This window comes from Anarhichas minor, unplaced genomic scaffold (assembly GCF_050575085.1).
Source record: "Anarhichas minor isolate MPS153535 unplaced genomic scaffold, ASM5057508v1 ptg000030l, whole genome shotgun sequence".
In the NCBI taxonomy this organism is placed as follows: Eukaryota; Metazoa; Chordata; class Actinopteri; order Perciformes; family Anarhichadidae; genus Anarhichas; species Anarhichas minor.
In genome coordinates this window covers 5,420,435-5,433,395 of record NW_027466476.1, presented here as the reverse complement: position 1 = coordinate 5,433,395, position 12,961 = coordinate 5,420,435, and positions in this window count along the sequence as shown.

Here is a 12,961-nt window from a genome sequence, read left to right as displayed (position 1 = left end):
TAGCCTAGATTGGAAGAAGGAAGGAATTTATGCTTTACAAATATAAAAGCTAGACCTAATGATATAAGTGTATGGTCATCATTAATTCCACTGGCTAGAGCTCCATTCGTAGAATAAAATACTGTCACGTTATTTTACGTGTGAATATATATTTAAAATACATGTCCTATGCATAAAGGTAACAAGAATAGCAGAGTTTTTATCTGGGGATCTGGCCCTGTGTTCGAGTTCGCCCATGAGCGATGGAAGCGCGCTCCCGATGCTTCAGGTGAATGAGAGGGAAGCAGAGGAGCGGGACACGGTTCACTGTGCGTCGCACTAAAAAAAGGAACAATTAGAGGAAAATGAGTTGTGTTACGTCGCTTGGGGCCCATGTGTTTATGACAACATACCTACTCTTCGTGATGGGATGCGTTGCACAGAAAGTAAGTTGACATTTGTTGACAATAAGCTGACAATTATTCACAAGCTTTACCTACAGCCCTGCTGAGTACCGTGCGCACATGTATGGAGAATCAAGCAGCGGGATCCGTTCGTAAATCGTGATATGCAACAATGTTTGCTCCTCGGCAAACATTCTGACACCAGGGGACTTCAAGCAAGTTATTTTAAGAAAAGTTAGATGCTACCATTTATTTCGGCACACTTCTGATACACAAAGAAACAATTGCGTCAACTACATGTTATATTAAAACGTAGTTCGTCTGTCCTGTCAACAGTTTTGTAACGTTACTAGCAAAATAACTTACTAGACACCGTTGTAGGCGATAGCAAGAAGCGGTAGGTATATATTCAGCCACCTTTTAAAAGTTTACATTTTAATAGCCTACTGTAAATGTATTATGTTAGTTAACATGTATGCCGACTGTATCAGAATGCCACTCTGCTTCAGAAGACGTCTAAGTTCAAGCTTTACAGTATTGACAAGTTTGGCAGATAGCGACAGACTTTTAAATTTACAATTTTTGCAATTGGCTTTTGCGTACGTTCTGTTTGACAACAGAATAGGACGCAGGCTAACATTGCACTCCTCCAAGCACAGTCTGCAGCTCCTGCTGAAATTGCGAAAGTTGTGTAAGAAACCAAATATATTGCACATAACATGTTATCAAAGTGTTGTTGTTAGTTTGTGATTTTTAAAGTGTCTGTCCATAGCAGTTAGCCAATCCGCCTCATGGAGCTTAAAGTGCATTGCGAGGTTCACGTTCATTCTCGTTGTTTATTTTTATGAAATGATTATCCTATGTATTTTAATCACCTTACATCATGCTGACTTACTATTGTCCACCTTTGCAATATATATATATATATATTACAGTATTGGGCTATATATGTATCCTCAGAGGCTTTCAAAGGGATGTTTTTATGACAAGGGCATGTTTTGATGTTACTGCTCTTCACTGAGTTAGAGAATGGCATGCAGAGTCCAAACTGCTGAAATGAGAACCACATTGAGAGCATGTAAATCTTGTTTTTTACTTCTCCTACTCATTGAGGCTGCTGTGCCTCTGACATGCAAGGAGTTCATGATCAAACGTTCGTCTGTGATAAAACAGGAATCCAAACAGTCCGGAATTGCTTTTTCGACTGTGATTAATGTTTGACATGTTTTAGCTTCTCTTGAGGTGGAGTTAAAGCTCATGCCAGGTTAGTGAGGCTTACTTGTGTATGGGTGCTTTAGAGTTGATTGGTTGAGTTGTAAAATAGCCATAACCTGTGACATTCTATAATTTGGTATATATGGATACCTGCACCATATGAGTAACTACTGGATGACAGTACTTGTTGATGTACATTGTCAGCATGCCTTGTCATGTCATGTTTGCTGCTTAGACAGCGGCAGAGGTGTTCCTCGGTTTGCTCTTGAAGAAAGGAAACGTGATTTCCCATTGCTCAGAGCAGGAAACACTGTATATGATCGCTAGAGCATGTATTGTAATAAGTATGCAAATGGGTCTCGCACTGACAAGATGCTATGTTATCCCTGTGCTGTTGGAAATGGAAATAAAATCATATTTTATGTGATTTCCTGCAAAGCGTCCAAACTGTAAACCGCATCACCCAGCCAGTCTTCCAATCCCATATTCTTCTGTTTTTGATTTATGCACCAAAATGTCCCCATTAGGGGCAGTGACTGGTGTCATAACACAGAAGGATTACTCTTGACACAGACAGATCTCCTATAGAACATCAAGAGCACATTGTCAGCTAGGAGAAGCTTCCCCCTGTCAAGAGTCATCCTCTTCTGCTGATGGAGAATGACGGCTCAGCACCACAATTCTTGGAACTAGACAACAAAAGCCTTTGGTATATTGAATTGTCAGCGTCTCCAGCTTTAGTTCCTGTGTGCATAGGGTGCTCACTATCTTTGCAATTATCTGCCTGAGGGGGCACGGTAAATGATGTCTTTGTCCTCTGCTCCCCTTTTGTATTAAGTTTGATTTTTGGAACAGCATAAACAAGCTTGGAATTTATTCTATTCCCCTCAGGAACAAAATGGGGGGGCATCCTAGTCCACAATTCAGTACTGTGGACAAGGGAGAGTGTTTGTTTTGTTGCTCCGCTCTGTCTTTCGGAAGGTTTTATTTACGATGGGAAGAGGGGACATTCATCTGTAATTGTGTTGAGTTGTGGGACCCCAGTGAATTCACTTACTCCTCCCATGAATTATCTGACAATCGGATGCACACATTCTGTCAACAGATAAACATGTCACAGTGTATCAGTGCTCTGCTGTTGGGTTTTAGAGGAGATAAGCTGGAAAGCCATCCTACCCTGGTCGATTTGCAGATGCAGTAGGTTTTAATACTGTCTGTTATATAATTATACATGCCCCAATTTAGATTTTTATGGTGGTATTGTTATGGTGCCCCAGTTAAATAAAAAAAGAAAAAGAAAAAAAAAAAAAATATTTAATTGTTTTCTATCCCAAACAAAGATGGTGGCCTTGAACATGAACCAAAATAAGAAAAACACTTATGCTTTTCTGTATTAATTTTACTTTCTATTACTTCGTATTTTCAAATAAAACAATACATTCATATTTATCTTGTGTTGTAAAACAAGACTGCAATGAGATATGTAATTTCCGGCTTCCTTGATAAGAAATAGAGTTGCAACTTGAGAACCAGGTTCACAATCGTTCCTGTTGTACAGCAGAGCAAATTATTTTTTCATCCAGATGGAAAAAAAAGAAAAATCAGATGCTTAGCTTGGTTACTGGAATGTAATGCTAATACATGAGAGATACTCGGGCTCAATGCATCAAAACAGTGTAGGTGAAATAAGCTGTTTCACTTTGAAAAGGGTGTTGTCTCCATTTAGACTCCGGTTGATTGCAATGTAAATGTGTCACAGTTAGCTAGCCTACACGATTGGGCTTCTCACTGAGGTGCTGCCGAAAAGACTAATTATCATGGATGCATTCACTGGATCACATTCCAAAATCTGGAAATGATTTCTCCAAACTGGTTGAAACCACCGTGAAGATAAGGTCATGATTCACCACAGGGTTCCACAGACTCGCTTTAACAGCTACCACAGCATCAGCAGCACTTTTTTAGGGGAAATATGTTAATAGCTTTCTATACACCACAAACACGGGAACGAGAGCCTGCATTTGCCTGTCCTGTTGCTCACCCAGTCGCATATCTGTGCGAGTTGGAGGACCACAGCGGTAGAAATTTATAGCGTTCCACTTTTCCGTGTCTGTGATGGCTCTGTAAATAAAATGTTGATCAAACATGCAATGGCTCAAAGAGGCCTTTCATAAGTCACTCATCATGATGCGTGAGGCAGTGGTGCAAATGTGCTGAGCCAGCACTACAGTGGCCAATGAGGGTGACCCTTGAAATGCCTGGGCTTAAATCAGGCCGCCGCACCAGTTCTTTGTTTGTAAACTTACTCTGGCCTGAACCACAGCCACTGACATGAGCACGTCAGGAGAGGCATTGACATCACAGGGGAGTTGTGTGATAAATCCTGGGATCCAGTATTGGCGCTTTCTACAGCTGTGGAAAATGACCTCAAGGAGCTTTTTTCCTGTGCATTTGGAGGCAGCTGTACAAAATAGACAAAAACAAATGGGGCACGTCACTGATATTGAGTTGCAGCTGCTGACTCTATTGTCTAAAACCCTTTTAAGAGCTCATCCAAACTTCTTTTTAGCTGCATGTTGCACTTTATGATCGCTATATGGGAAACTAATGTTTTTTGAAAAGAGGTGTTTCCTCACTTTTTCTGTATTCCGTGTTCCCTGCAAGCCCTGACCTCTTGTGTCAGTGCGTTCTCCATTACTGTTTAGAAAGTCTGTATCTTTACCTTTCACTCGTGCAATTCCTGTTCCTTTGTTGCACATTGAGAAAACGTGCTTTTTTGTTCTAATTAGTGGCCTTCCTTGTTTAACTCGAGCTCCAGGTTTTATTTGATTTGTGGTAAGATCTGTCTCATCCCCATCATTGATTTCACACCATCCATTCTTACATTTTCTATTTTAGTAATCACATTTGTTTTAATATGTAGTACAATTTTGACTATATTTTTCTCAATATTGTGTCTCCTCAGGTCTGTATCACTCAGATCTTCAAACCCTGTCAGACTTCTTGATTAAATTAAGGATAATGGAAAATGATTCAGTGCAGGCTACGAACTATTGGTCCACAAAGCTGCGCTGTGTTGATATCGGTCCAGACCTGAGAAATTGGGTGCGATCAGAAAAGCACCCTGAACTGCTGCTGCTCAAGCACTAACCCTGTGAAGCAGTGTCACTTTTCTTCTCCAGTAAACAGGGCTGGTGAGGATTCCTGCCCCCTTTTGAGAGGCCCGCCTGCCTGTTTATGAGCCAGTCCGGGGCTGTTTGTGCATGAGAGGCAAAGTGTGTGTGTGTGTGCGTGTGTGTGTGTGTGTGTGTGTGTGTGTGTGTGTGTGTGTATTAACAGTACTTCAGCAGAAGCCAGCTCGTGTTGCAGAGTTCTCACAGCGGTGTTGTCAGCCTGGGTGGTTTATAAATCCATGTTACAGCCAACAGTTAGGTCAGACTTCTGTTTTGTCAAATAAATGTGTACTGACAAGCACCGAGTACTATTTTCCTTTCTGTTTATTTCTCTTTTTTTTTCTGACCACATCCTGCCTTTTATATTTATATATATTATCATAGATAAATATTCTGGTTAAAATGTTTTCCTTAGTTTTAAATAATATTTTTAACAATAAATAATGTCTAAATTAAATTAAAATTATATTCTAATACAATGGCACTGTACAAACAAATCAACTCCACAGCATCATTCAGTGGATTTTAATTTGCCTCTGTCGTAATTAGACAAACGTATGAACCCCATCATGGAATGTGATTGAAACACCTTCTGTTTTTTTTGTTTTTTTCTTAAAGATGTACTGACGCAGAGTGAAAACGATAGAACAATACAATTTGTCAGGGGCCTCTAAGTAATGACAGCAGCTGGTCTGATGTTTCACTGAACAAGTCATTTCAGACAATTATGTGCTCAGTTGATCTACTTCTGTCCAGGGAAGCCTCTGTCAGTGGCACAACTGGGGCATAATGACCAACCGGCTCTTATATAAACGTTCAGCTTGCCTTGTACATATTAGCATCACTTGATTCAAATATTATCTGCCCTCCCCCGTTTGTGGAGTGGCTCACCAAAACGGCACTGCGGCCATTGTTTCACCAAGAGAAAAGGCATCCTTGAATAATTAGCGACCCGCCAGTGGAGCGGCCTCTGATGTAACAGAACCGCGATGTTTGGCATTATAAGACTGTCCCATTTCCATCCGACACTGTGGCACTTTGGGGCCCTTTCATGTGTAGTCTAGCATGCACATCCCATGGTGCTGGGGACCTCCCAGCACATCCCATGGTGCCGGGGACCTCCCAGCCGCCTCGTCCTGATGGCACAGTCTCTGTTTATGCCACAGTTCTCTTTCATCAGATGCAAGATTTCACATCTTACAAGAGACTATTAATTCAAGTTGAATTCAGTGAAAAACAGGGTGAAAACAAGTCCTTAATAAGGGAGGTTGAGAAAAGGCCAGCAACGCAGCAGTATGAACAAACCACTGGTTATTCTTGCCCTAAAAGAGGACACGCTGTCCTTCTCTTCCCCCTGTTATGCCCCCATATTGTGGAGTGGTTCCCCCTCATTGCGCAACCTCGCTGCAAACACTGTGAACCCCAAATCGGCTTACTCTCTTCAGCCTCAGCAGGAATGGCATTTGGCCCGTTCAAATGTCATCCATGTAATTCTTCGCTGTAGTACATTCATTTGTAGTAGGCAGTGCAAGTGTAGCATGCCATGTGCCAAAGTAATTGATTCCAAATGTCAGTGAGAGAGAAAAACAGCAAAATACAACTATCTTAAAGGACTTTAATGATCAAAATTTACATCATAATTGTGGTAACTTGAAAAATATAATATTCAATTCAGCAGTTTCAATTTAGTAGAAGAGTGAGCAATCATTTCATTACATTTAACATCAATTGCATGCCACACTTGAATCAATTATTGAGTATCATGTAATTTAAAGAGGTCTGAAGAAAGTGCGAGTTCAGCTGTGGACCTGTTGCTTTACATTTCTACTGCATGGAATGCCCTAATGGTTTGGGTGGTAGATTGTGATTTTTTTCATGATCTTTTCTTTAATGAAATTCCAATATGAGAACAAAATTACAACATCTAACTTCTAACACCCGACAGAACGCGCACACATATTTTCTTTAGTAGCGTAGGTCATGCTGCCCTGCGTGCCCTCCCGTGTGTCTGTTATATGCTGTTGCCTGGCTGTGAGGCCGTCAGCTGTATCAACTATGGAGAAGGCTTTTGGTTTAATCTTGACGTCTGCAGGGCCGAGCAAGTGGTCTTCTCTTCCATTCATGATTAAAATTGCGTGTCGATTTTGCTACTGAAAATCTACTGACTGAGGAATGCCTTTGATAAATGCATTCAGATGGGAATAGATGGTCCATGGAGCAATCAAAGTGCCTGTCTGGTTCCAATAGACTTCAGCTTTTCTTGTGTCCCTGTTGCCCTCTTTCTCCCCCTCCATATCCCTTATACTTTTAGCCCAGTCCAGAGCACAAGTGTCGCCCGCGGGTGTTGGTTTGTTACCTGTCTGGCATGGGGGTCTGCCAGTCTGGGTCATTCCCACAGTCCAGAATTGAGGCCAAAAGGAAAGCTCATAAACACGCAGGCCCCCTACTAAGGTCTGGTCCTCAGCTCCCTGGCCCAGCCACACATCTGCCTCTGCTTAGATTTCAGGTCCCCCACACACCTGGGATGAATTACAGCCAGCATGTTTGAAGAAATAGCCTCCCAAGGGTTACCCAAGCAGGCAATACAGGCAAAACACAGGCTTTGATATTAAGGCAGAACTGCAGAGTTGAAAAGTTTAGTTTCAAGCTGGTTTATGTTCGTGAGTAATCAGCCCACTAGTTAAGTGTGTTTTCTGCTGATAGGTACCTTGGTTGTTGGTTCCTTTGACACAAAGAACATAATCACTTAGAAGCCATTATGTGACGACATGACTCATCTTAGAATTTAGGCAAAATGTCTTACAATACTGGTCAACACTTTTTTTGAATACCATGAATGTGCATGGGTGGCACCAGGGGGAATCAGAAGCCCTAACTTTAGCAGTATTTTTGCTGAGCTCTTCCTGTAGAGCTGAATCAATCACATTAATTGTCACTCTGAGAAGTGGCGTCAGTTAGTACCTGAAATAAACCTTAATGTGTGAAATTCTTTGGTAATCATTTGTTAAAAGCAGGTTTAAAATGATGAAGCGACTAACTTAATGTGACTCATATTGCAGGTATACTTTGACTGTGGTGCCAAGGTGGATGTGGTGGACGTCCAAGGCCTCATTCTGTCCCCTGGCTTCCCCTACAACTACTCCTCTGGGACACACTGTGTTTGGCAGTTCTTTGTGCCTGTTGATTACCAGCTTATTCTGGAGATATTTGACTTTGATGTGTTTGAAAACCATGACACCGCCGCAGAGTACTCTGCTTTCTCTAATTTTGCCGAGGAAGAGGCAGATGAAGAGGTGACTTTCACTCCTGGCAGCTTAGTGGCAGATAAAACTTCATCAGCAGCTAAAGAGCCCATGCTTCAAAGTGTAGGGGACGTCGCAAAAACTCAGCAGTCCTCCCAAGATGACGAGGTCAAGCAAGTAGTGGTCCAGGAACAGTCCACAAAGATGGAGATTGCCAAAGTCTCAAATTCTGCCAAAAGATCCGCGGATGCCTCCTCTGGGCTTTCTTCGTCATCTCCCCCCTCTCGCCTCCTCCTACCTGGGGCTGTGCTTCCAGAAGACAAGACTGTCAACGCCGTCTCCTCGTTCCATCTCAGGGGAGACCTCAGTCCCAGTTCTAACCCGAGCACAGTTGTGCAAGTGACCACCCTTGCCTCGCCACACTCCACTGACACTCCAGCTGTGAGCCCAGAAACCCAGCACTCGGTTCTTGACGCCTGCCCCCACGATGTTCTCTACATCTCAGACCTCATCACCTTCTCCTCCAGGTTCTGTGGGTCCAACCGGCCTCCCAGCAGCCAGCTGGTTTTCGGCTCCAGCCAGGAGATGGTGGAGGTCATCATGGAGCTCATCACCACCACCCACTGGGGCCGCGGTTTCGCTCTTCTCTTCCACTACCACAACCTGACTGAGCCAGGGGGGGACCACCGTGCCTCTGCTCCCACAGCCAGCAAGGTAGACTCTATGCTGGCTGTTGTGAGTGGAGCTGCCTTCTTCGCAATGATACTTACAAGTGCCCTCTGCATCATATTCAGGTAACAGCAGTTTGATATTTGTATTTATGGGATGATGAGATAAAGAATAGCACAGACAAATGGATTAGGGACAATAACCAGATGGTCAGATTAATGTCAACTAAAATACGGTTGTTTATTGACTGCCACTAATGAGCTGCATTTTCCAGACCAAACGCACTTCATTTAAATAAAAAAAATGTTTTACAAAGTACAAGCTGAGAAGTAGTTATACAAGCCAGAAATCAGCCACTAGGTGAAGGTATTGTTGAGTCATGATTCAGAAAAATGAACCCCTGGAGATATTGTAGGTCATTTTTACAAAGCTATATGAAAGCTATTATGTTTTTTTGTTTTTTTGTTTTTTTTAAATTAAAATTAGCACATTTTTTATACAAGTTCTTGTGACTCTGACGATCTTCTTACTTTTTCTCTAGTGTCATCAACAGGTTGACATTTTTGTTCAGATGGAAATGTCTCAGCAACTCCGGTACAGACATTTATGTCACCCAGAGGATGAAGCCTAATTATTGGTGATTCCGTCCATTTTAATGCATTCAAATGCTTTTCTTGCATTTTTTTTAAAACATAAACTCAATTTAACTGAGTCCTTAGCTTTTACCCTCCTGACAAAATTCACAAGTCTTATCTGTGATTTCTCCCATGAATGGAAATGGGCTGGTCTAACAGTAAATGCACGCACACAGAGGTGTACACATGCACTCGCACGTACACAATCACCACCTTGTTATGTTGACTCAGCTGGAAGCGTCAGTCCCTGATGTGGTGACACTTGGTGATTAGTTGGGTTTGGCTGCAACTGTGCGGCTTCCTTGATGTGGAGCATTCTCATCATAGACAGCGGGGCATTCAAGGTACAGCACCTGGCATCAATTCCAGCACACAAAAACACAGAGGCTGCATGAAAGTGAATGGGCGGGGAAATGGGGACAACAAGGAGAATTAAAACTCAATGTGAGTTTGGTACCCATAGCATTGTCAGACAATCAAAAGGTGTAATTTACAAGCTGTTCCCTCTTGGCCATCCCAGGGGACAATGAACACAGGCTGAGGGGTTAAGTTTGGAGGTTTGTAATACTATCTGTTCTAACAAGCAGACTGTTTTACCCTACTAAATATAACATCCTTCCTGGATGTTATATTTAACATCCAGGGAGGTTTAGATTTGTGTCAGCCTTAGTATTGAGCTTGTTGCGAGAAACACCCATGTTTAAGATGATTTGTGTTTATTGCAAATGCAGCACAGTGTCTCCAACTCATCCGTCAGGCACAACAACTCCACCGGTTCTCACTATTAATGACAGGGAAACTGGAAACATGTGTTCAATAAAATGAAAGTGTAATTAGCAACACCAGTCATTCAGAAGCTAGGAAATGTATTAAATAGAAACTCACGAGCAGCCTTAGAAGCTGTTGTTTTCTCATTCTGTTGCTCCCTATTATTTTTTATGAGTTCACAAAAATAACTGGAAAACAACTAGCCTGGTGTGCAAGGCGAGATCTTGGAAGTTTAAAGCAGCAATAACTCCCAAGGTCCCCTCCCGTCAGAAAACAGCTAAAAAGGACGAGAGTCATAGCAGGGGTTGCCCTCAGTTGACCGGCGGCTGGTAATGAACTCATTCAGCTGTAAGTCATTTTTAATAAGAGGGTACTTGCATTTCTGCATGCTTCATTGGTTCATGTGGACTAAAGAACAGAACAGGAAAGCATGGTAATAGTAGACAAGTGATATTGGTTAGCTTCTCAGTAATAATTAATAATTTAATATTAATAGCCAGACAGTGTGTCTGTGGAAGCAAATACTTGACATATCTGTAGGGATGCACGGCCGTCACTTTTTCACTGCCGATAGCAAAATAAATAAAGCATAACAATAACATCTCAGTAACAACCTCTGTGAATGCAAGATTGTGGTGCATGTTGCTCCATCGTCCAACACCACAATAGAGCAACTATTTAGGGGAAATAGCCATGGTTATGTTGGAGCTATTACATTTCGAGTGAGGTGGTTACTATGTAAATATGCTCAATTTTCAGCACAGTTGTATGGGATAGTGCCCATTTTTACATTTCTTGTCAAATTGTGAACACCAGAGGGATTTTTCTTTTCTTGGGAAAACTGGGAAAATGGTTTTGGATGTGTCTTTAATTATAAACTAAATTGCTGTGGTACTGTATGTTTTTCAGACCCAAACTGTGTCCAAAAAGAGCAAGCTCCTGTGCATCCAGCAGCTCTGAGGTACGGATACTACCGTGTACTCCCTCTTTCGTCCCATATCTTCTCCCTTTGTCCTCTCTACATGTCACTCTCTCGCCTCCCCTACGTTTCTTCTTCTCTCTGTTGCCTTATTTGTCTGTTAGACATTCCTCTAAAACCGGGCTTTATCTGGGATCACTGGACATTTCATTTAATATTCTTTGCCCCTGAAGTCTAATGCAGTAGCACTGCCCCTCCACTCCCCACAGAGCCCCACCACCTAAGGTTCACGTCAGATCATACAGTTTGGTAACAAAGAATGACGAACCTGATGATGAAGCAGGTTATAGTTATTTACATCATGAAATAATGAGTTGTAAACTTCAGAAATTGGTACTTGGTGTCATTCAGATTCTACACATCAATTTCTATGATGCTCTCAGAGGAGGAACATTTTGGCAGTTGACACAAGGTCTCCCTAAAGGCTGTGTTTTAATAATGTTAAAGCCTGTTAGCTCTCATTATCCCTACTGAATGTGACTTAGTAACAATAACATCTTGCATCACAGTACTTTACATTGCTAATTTCTAACCAATATTAAACATGATCAACAAGTCTATGTCCTTACTGATTTTTCAGAATACTGATTCAACAGAAATGCATTTTAATTAAAGGGGAATTCCAAGTCTGTTTACAGGTGTTGGGGGAGTATGACTGTTTATGTGAAAACAGCTGTATGAAGCCTTTTGTGGCTCCAGAGAACGCTGCTTGAAATCTGATAAATGTCCTCGAGTAATGCCGCGTGAGTCAGGGTTGTCTAGGGCTTAATTGAGCTACAAGTTTGAAAATTAAAAAAATTTGGGGTGAGGGTGTTATAAAGATGTGAGTTTTGCAGACCTCTGTAGCCAACTCCTAATCTGCTCGAGGCTAGTAGCTCAAGGTTACATTAGCAACTACTAGCATACTACATCAGAATCTTTTATAGTTGTCTGATGGATTCAGTGAAGTATCTTTATGTTTCCAAATAACGAAACATACGCCATTATATGAGACATTGCAACACATTGCTTTGGTTGGCTTCGGGGCTTGATTCCCTCTGAGAACACCTGTACTTAACATGTTTGGTATCATGATGATGCATGGTGGATTAACTGAATGGTGTTGTGCTGTATGCTGGTGTTGTAGGTGCCAGAGGGAGTCCAGAACACCGGGGCCGAGGTCAGCGAGCTGCAGCCGATGGCTGAGAATCAGAGCAACCTGGAAGCAACAACAGAGCAGGACAACAACAATGACAGCCCGCCACACACAGGTTAGGACAATATACACCTACACACACACACACACACACACAATGGATCGGTTGATATATTGGATTGCTGTTGCAAAAATTAAAGGTACAGATTTTTTGGTATTGATGATGAAGATATTTAATAATTCCTAAGATATACTGTATGACTAAGAGGCATTGCAGCAAACCCAAAGCCCATAAATTGGACAATACTGTGGATGTCATACATTTTGATTTATTTTTACATAACGCATTAAGACTTTTGACGACAATAATTTTAGGAACGATAAAAATACCTTCAGGAATACAAATCTACCATTCATTAACTTCCTGGCAAAGCACTGATCTGCTAAAGTTTTACGGCTGTTGTTTAAAAGTGAAGGCCTGGGGTTTGAGGAATGTGCCTCAATTGCTGTGATTTTCTGCTGGCGTGTATCTCTGGGTGGTGCTTTTTCTTTGTATGTTCATCGATGGTGGTTATCTCTGCTCATGCTAACCGCCCAGTTCTTCTTCTATTCAATAAAAGTGAATTGCCACTGACATTTCTTCCAGGAGTTTACCTTGGAAAGATATACCAAACACTGAGCGTTACAGGCTTCACATCACTATTGCGTTATAAATATGTCGTATGATATAACTGGGAATTAAACGAACTGAGGAACCCTCTG